This window comes from Taudactylus pleione, unplaced genomic scaffold (genome assembly GCF_031769625.1).
Source record: "Taudactylus pleione unplaced genomic scaffold, aTauple2 ptg000053l, whole genome shotgun sequence".
NCBI classification, from domain to species: Eukaryota; Metazoa; Chordata; class Amphibia; order Anura; family Myobatrachidae; genus Taudactylus; species Taudactylus pleione.
In genome coordinates, this window is record NW_028284455.1 from 35,927,927 (window position 1) to 35,936,196 (window position 8,270).

General features: G+C 46.4%; 1 pseudogene; it reads right to left on the minus strand.

Annotated features, from left to right (window-relative positions):
* Window positions 1–3,383: 3,383 nt before the first annotated feature.
* Window positions 3,384–3,854, minus strand: LOC148535364 (Y-box-binding protein 1 pseudogene; annotated as a pseudogene).
* Between the last annotated feature and the right edge of the window lie 4,416 nt (window positions 3,855–8,270).

The following is an 8,270-nucleotide window of genomic DNA, read 5'->3' on the forward strand; positions in this document are numbered from 1 at the left end:
AGCTGTTTGTGCGTCCTTTTCACATTGTGAATAAGATGCATTTGAAGGTAAACAATTTGTACAAAGATGTTTGGCACTACCGCCACTGCACTGCATGCCTCGACTAGAAAGGATGTTTACTGTGCATGGAGTCTAGATGTATGTGGACACATCTGTACTGTAGGTTCAGGATCCAGTCACATTGTCGACAGTTACAATGTAGATATTCATAATGTCGATACTACAATGTCTACATTAGATTGTGGACATTTGGGCTGATTCAGCAAGCGGGTCGATGTTTGCCCCCTGCGCATGCGCCGCCTCCGGCATGCGCATTCGTGAGACCTGGCCAGCGACGGGCGCTCTGTCGCTACGGGTCTCGTACCAAAATGGGGCAGCTGTCGATTGTGATTGACAGCTCGCCCCGTTTTGGAGGCGGGCGGGGGGGTGGCTACACAAATGGAGGCGTTCCCGAAGAGGCACCACTGACATCACTAGTGATGTCAGTGGTGAGCTTCCTGCTCTATTTAGAGCAGGAAGCTCACTGGGCCTTGCGGGAACGAGACCCTACCACAAGGGTCTCGTCGCAAGCCCCGATGGTCGCGATGGTCACGACCATCACGACCATCACCTGGCCACTCGCAAAAGCTGTGGGTGGTCACCCACAGCTTATCGAGCGGCCAGGAGGCTGACACATACAAAAAAAAAGCCACCCTGATTCAGAGCGAGTGCTCTGAAAGAGCGTCCGGCTCTGAATCAGGGCCATGGTTTAACATGTTGAGGCACCATGTCGACATCCTCAGAATGTTATCACAGTGTGAACATCTGAAAACTCACCAGGTGAAGTGTTGACATTCTCGGAATGCCGATGGTTAGGATTAGACGCCATCGAGAGTGTTAGGGCTAGGCTGATAGCTCCTAAGATATACAGTATATATTATAATAATGTAAATTTTGAATTTGACTATTATTGTTTTACAGCAAACTATTTTGTGAACATCGAAACAGAAAAAAACTTCAGAACCATTAGGACCATTTTTAAACTGATGCTTTTGAATATCATATTTTATAAAAATACATTAGTAAACAATGAAAACATTAATGTTGAAAAAAACTATTTGTAAAACAATTATAATCCTTTGCCACTTTGACAAATTTCAGTCAAATGATTCTATGTGTAACACCCTACTAAAGTATTCTCCTTGAGGAAGTTCTTTGGAAAGTTACCCGAGACTGGGATAGGTAATTTATCCCATGATTCTGGCAATATCAGACCAATTGGTACTCAATGCCATATTTTATTGGCAATAACAGCAAACATATAAGATAGAGCAAACAGTTGAATTAACACTTTGTTTCATACAGATACATTAAAGGGTACATTATAATTTCAGAGTTCACATAGAAAACACACGTGACCCGATTAAGTTTTATTATATGGGAACCTTCTTCTTTCCCTGTCTGTATGCCTGTGAAATTGAATGAGTTTAAAACACACAGCAAGAAAACAGTATATGGTACAAACTTTATGACCTTTGCACGATATATATGTTCTACAATCCTAAATGGCTAACTTTAACTATTTAAGTCATTACAATATAACAGTTGCAGGCCCGATATTTCTTTAACAGTGGTGCACGACTGTAACTTTTGTAATCCTGAGCTCTGTTAATGTGCGTTATTTCCTTTTTCCAGGCTACACTGCTGATTATGCACACTTTACTTTCTTTTCTCCCTGAACTGTTAAGTTAAAAATAACGTTTTCTAAATTGATTGAAATGGCATAGGGTTGTTCTAGTAATAGCAATGAAGTCACTGATTTTGGATATTTCTACTAGGCTCCGCACTATAGGGCTATACAGATGCAGTGAATGTAGAATCGATAAGTCAGAGTGTTGAACCCTTCACTTTACTAGGTGCATCAGACAGCGCCTTGATCAGTTGTTAGTTATTAGAATAGCACACAGGCTGCTAACTGAGAACAACTACAGTCAATCCCTTATTATAGTATAGCTGATGAGGCTTATACTTCAACTTCAGGGTGGGAGCTGTAACTATACTACACTTATATGTAGTGCAGTAGTGTAGTGGAGAGGAGGCTCACTACCGTAGGTAATAAGACAGTAACTATTTGTTGGCCGGCTGGATAAAGATGTGATACCCAAAGGCTGTGCTGGGTGCGCTTACAGACCTCTCCTGAAGCAGATCATATGGAAATGGGAGTTGCTTCTCCAGACAATCACAGCCCCTTCAGTCAGCTCCTCCGTTCAGGTCCCAGGCTCCTTACTTTGCCGTCGCCCCTGACTTGCCTCCTTCACCCAGCTCTGTCCTTCCCCAGGCTGCCTCTCCGACTTGGCCCGCTGCCCCTGGACAATGAAGGGCTGGCTCGGCTCTCCTCAGGGCCGCCCACGGCTCCACCTACAGCAGCTGCCGTCAGTCAAGCTGCCAGCTCCTCTGGCTGGCTCTCCGCAATCTCCACAGGTAAGTGCTCCGTCACCGCTCCCTTCTCCGCCACAGCGCCTCAGGAAACAACCCCAACCGTCTCTCAGGCAGTCCCTCTTATTAAGTTCGTCCTGGTCATCTTGCACGCGCCAGCTTCTCTCCCTCCGGGGTCGCGTGCAGTAGCCACTGTTTAAAAACGGCAGTTGGCCATTTGACCAGTAACTTGCAGGGTCCCCCTCAAGAGCCGGTGGAAGAGTCCCTGCTGCTTGCCCACCATTAACAGTTTTAGGTCAGGTGGGAAAGGCCACATTCCGGGAGGGGGGAAACAGGTTACAGTCTCTGCCACAAAGTGGGGCAGGTCACTACCAGTCCTGGGCATAAATACAATATATGGTACAGCCTTATGATACCATCGTCATAAATACATTAAACATATACATACTTTATAATGACATTCAGCACCTATTGATTAAACAAGGCATCTTAGCCTACAGGGTATTCAGAAGTGGTACTTCCAGGATTTTGGGTACCACATACCTCCCTGCTAAATCATGCGTGTCCTCACGCGTGGCACATTAAACATTTACAAGACTCTCTTTAGACCAACATCATAGAAGTCACAAGTACCAATTGGGATATCATTGCCAGTATCTAATGGGTAGTGTTCCCTTTGCGTCTCTTTCCTGTCTTGGTGCATGCGCTTTGCAAAATTGAGACTATTTCTTTATTGCTTTTTGTGGTGCATTCGACATCTGGGCGATGCCACTCGGGAAACAGATAGATCACTTCTTCCTTATCTGCACTAGGATTGTCAGTAGGGATGTCAGATTCGAACTTAAAAATACTGGAATCTGTACAAAGGGGTTTAGGAGGTTCCGATTCTCTCACCATGGCTGTGTGAATCACCCTTTCAGGGTCTGTCTCTTGTTCAGCGGCCTCTGAATTTTCCTGGTTGAAGTGATTTACTTGGGGAGAGATGTCTTCCGCTCTAGCTTCGCTTCTGGTTCTGGAGAGGGTTGTGGGCCAATCACGTTCTGCTGACTCTGAAGCACTGCCTCACATTTTATTTGTTCAGGCTCCTTTCCATCTTCATGATATCGATCATTTTGCTGGCAATAATGTGGAGGATGTCTTTGACATGACCGATTCCAATAATGCTTGCGATCTGCTGCATATCTACTGCCTTGAACTGGGATACCATCAGGACCAGTGACATTTGCTGCTTGCAGACCTTTTCCTCCTTGGACCACATCAAACTCTACATTCTCTCCATCTCCCAAACTGCGGAGGTACTTTCTTGGGTTGTTCTTTTTGATGGCTGTAAAGTGGACGAAAACGTCTTCCTTGGTGTCATCCCGGTTGGTGAATCCATACCGACGTCTCACATGGAACCAGATGACTTTTCCTGAAATCCTTCTTGCGATGGCCGACATAACATTCCCTGCAGTTGGTGTGCTCACATATTTTATTTGGCTTTGTAATATTTTGCCTGGATTCGCATATTTGGCTTGCTCTCCTTTCAACAATGGACCTATTCTGTCTGTCCCTCCTGAGGGCTGGTCCTCGACCCCAGGACTTCTAAGTTTAACGGCTCTCTCCAGTTGCAATACCGCTCAATGTGGCCATTCTGGTTACATCCTCGACAGATGGGTTGTCCTTGGGAATCAAATTTATCTGTGATTCTCCTCCCATTCCCTTGAGGAGGTTCCCACCAATCATCAGTGGCATGCCTTCGATCCAATTTCCCTCTCCATCCAGAGGAGTTATTAGGTCCGTGATGATAGAATTGATGCATCTCTTTGCGCATTTCTGTTAATTTCACCACTAATCCTTCAAGCTGATCTTGTAAAGCTTGTATCAGATTAATGTTGGGCATGGCTGGACGAGTGTTGGGCTAGTCTCGCACAGTTTGTTCTTCGTCGGATGATAAGACTTGCTCGAATCCTGTTCTTGGGACGCCAAATGTAACACCCTACTAAAGTATTCTCCTTGAGGAAGTTCTTTGGAAAGTTACCCGAGACTGGGATAGGTAATTTATCCCATGATTCTGGCAATATCAGACCAATTGGTACTCAATGCCATATTTTATTGGCAATAACAGCAAACATATAAGATAGAGCAAACAGTTGAATTAACACTTTGTTTCATACAGATACATTAAAGGGTACATTATAATTTCAGAGTTCACATAGAAAACACACGTGACCCGATTAAGTTTTATTATATGGGAACCTTCCTCTTTCCCTGTCTGTATGCCTGTGAAATTGAATGAGTTTAAAACACACAGCAAGAAAACAGTATATGGTACAAACTTTATGACCTTTGCACGATATATATGTTCTACAATCCTAAATGGCTAACTTTAACTATTTAAGTCATTATAATATAACAGTTGCAGGTCCGATATTTCTTTAACAGTGGTGCACGACTGTAACTTTTGTAATCCTGAGCTCTGTTAATGTGCGTTATTTCCTTTTTCCAGGCTACACTACTGATTATGCACACTTTACTTTCTTTTCTCCCTGAACTGTTAAGTTAAAAATAACGTTTTCCAAATTGATTGAAATGGCATAGGGTTGTTCTAGTAATAGCAATGGTCACTGATTCTGGATATTTCTACAAGGCTGCGCACTATAGGGCTATACAGATGCAGTGAATGTAGAATCGATAAGTCAGAGTGTTGAACCCTTCACTTTACTAGGTGCATCAGACAGCGCCTTGATCAGTTGTTAGTTATTAGAATAGCACACAGGCTGCTAACTGAGAACAACTACAGTCAATCTCTTATTATAGAATAGCTGATGAGGCTTATACTTCAACTTCAGGGTGGGAGCTGTAACTATACTAAACTTATATGTAGTGCAGTAGTGTAGTGGAGAGGAGGCTCACTACCGTAGGTAATAAGGCAGTAACTATTTGTTGGCCGGCTGGATAAAGATGTGATACCCAAAGGCTGTGCTGGGTGCGCTTACAGACCTCTCCTGAAGCAGATCATATGGAAATGGGAGTTGCTTCTCCAGACAATCACAGCCCCTTCAGTCAGCTCCTCCGTTCAGGTCCCAGGCTCCTTACTTTGCCGTCGCCCCTGACTTGCCTCCTTCAGCCAGCTCCGTCCTTCCCCAGGCTGCCTCTCCGACTTGGCCGCTGCCCCTGGACAATGAAGGGCTGGCTCGGCTCTCCTCAGGGCCGCCCCCGACTCCGCCTACAGCAGCTGCCGTCAGTCAAGCTGCCAGCTCCTCTGGCTGGCTCTCCGCAATCTCCACAGGTAAGCGCTCCGTCACCGCTCCCTTCTCCGCCACAGCACCTCAGGAAACAACCCCAACCATCTCTCAGGCAGTCCCTCTTATTAACTTCGTCCTGGTCATCTTGCACACGCCGGCTTCTCTCCCACCGGGGTCGCGTGCAGTAGCCACTGTTTAAAAACGGCAGTTAGCCATTTGACCAGTAACTTGCAGGGCCCCCCTCAAGAGCCGGTGGAAGAGTCCCTGCTGCTTGCCCACCATTAACAGTTTTAGGTCAGGTGGGAAAGGCCACATTCCGGGAGGGGGGAAACAGGTTACAGTCTCTGCCACAAAGTGGGGCAGGTCACTACCAGTCCTGGGCATAAATACAATATATGGTACAGCCTTATGATACCATCGTCATAAATACATTAAACATATACATACTTTATAATGACATTCAGCACCTATTGATTAAACAAGGCATTTTAGCCTACAGGGTATTCAGAATTGGTACTTCCAGGATTTTGGGTACCACATATGTCAGTAAGTAAGGTGTGTTGCCTTACTACAAACTATACCTTAGGAACAGAATCAGTATGATTTACCGCTGGACGCTTGTCCGGCGGTTGGAATCCCAACAGCGGCTGCCCAGCATGGCTGAAAATCCTGATCGTCCCCAGGTAAGTATTCACTAACCTAACATCCCCACTAACCCTACTAACCCTAACCCTCCCTAGGGGTGCCTAACCCTAACCTTCCCCCCCAGTGCCTAACTCTAATCCCCCCTCTAAGTGCCTAAACCTAATCCCCCCTTCCCCGCCGCCTAAACCTAAGTCCCCCGGTGGGGGTGCCTAACCCTAAGTCCCCCGGTGGGGGTGCCTAACCCTCCCTCCCCCTAGCATAACCCTAACCTCCCAGGGGGGTGCCTAACCCTAAGTTCCCCCTGGGAGCCCTAAACCTAACCCTCCCCCCCTTCGATCGGGATGCCGGGCGCCGGTCGTCGGTCTCCCGGCATTGGTAAAATGACAGGCGTCTAGATTTAGACGCCTGTCATTTAACCCTCACCGGGATAAAGCAGTCGGGAAGCCTGCTGTCGGGATTAAGTCCGCCGACTTCCCGACTGCATGCCTTAGGAACCTACTGTTGCACTAACACCAGTGCTAGACACAAGCAAACACAGGAAAACAAATTCTCAGAAAGTATGTATGGTTAAGAATTGTATATGTACAGACTTTTTCCCAGTGCCTCACTGGGACCCAAACAGATACTAAAAATGTAACCATATAGAAATCAATTTCTTAACCCTATAGTGACAACAATTCACGGAAATGTCACAGGATATTCAATTAGGAAATCCAGTAATTTCTAACAGATATACAAGAAATGCTGCATGTGTGTCAAAAAATATTAAGGTAATCTAATAAATTGTTCTTTTTCATTTCAATACTCATATTTCCATGACCAGATTTATCATATGCAAGCTGCAAATTTAAACAAAATATGTCCACTGCATCATGCACACATAGGCCCTCATTCAGAGGCGGTAGCAAGAAGCGAGCGCTCGTTCTTGAATGAGGGCTTCCGCTTGTAATTTTTAGTACGGCCTCCTGGTCGCTAGCTAACCTGTGGGTTACCACCCACAGCTTTAGCGACCGACCAGGTTGATGGTCGCGATGGTCAAGATCAACATCGACAGCTGTCCCTTTTGTAGTGTGCTCCGGAGCGATAGAATTTCTCTCTCGCTTCGGGGCTTGCGCACGCGCAGTGCGGCCGCTGCACGTGCGCAGGGCCTTAACATCGACCCAGTTGCGAGCGCTCAGCGCTTGCGACCGGGTCTGAATGAAACCCATAGATCTTGATAGTGACAGGAGGAATAAGCTAGAAGAAATAAATTAGATGCCTCCTGTCGGCTTCTCTGATCCGCTGTTGCATCTGAACACGCAGCATCAGATAATTTCTGTGAACATTGATTTTCAGGTTACTCAGGATGGTCTGTGTTTTCACACTGTTGGGGCCGGCGAAGCTGATTCAGAAAACACAGGGCCTGATTCAGCAAGGAAGGCATGGATGCAGACGCATGCACCCGTCCGCTGCGAGAATATGCTAATGAATGCATGCACACGGCAATCGCAGCACAAAGATGCAGACGTCCAACACTACATAATGCCGCCCCTTTTACCCTCCGCTAACGTCTGTACTGATGCGCAAGTCTGATAACACATCGGGAACATTGAGTAACATCGGAGCAGCACACTAAAGGTAATCCTGACCCTGCCACAGGAGTTGAGAGACTTCCTGCATGCAGAGGGATGCCAGGCTGTGTCCGGCATCTCAGTGGCTAACTTATGCACACCCCTGTATTGGGGTGCAAATGCACTGACACGCCTGCATTCGGCCAACCACTCCCCGTATTCACCCACAAACGTCACTTCCTGTCAATCACTTTTCCCTGGGTATGAGTATTCATTACGCTCACTTTTGCGGATGCAGTGAGCGTTTTGCGCACTGAGATCCAGACACATGCACAGACCACGAACATTGGCCGATTGTGTGCGTCTGCATCCATGCGTTCCTTGCTGAATCAGGCCCACAGTCACTAGTCTCAGCATGCTACGGAAATGGGGC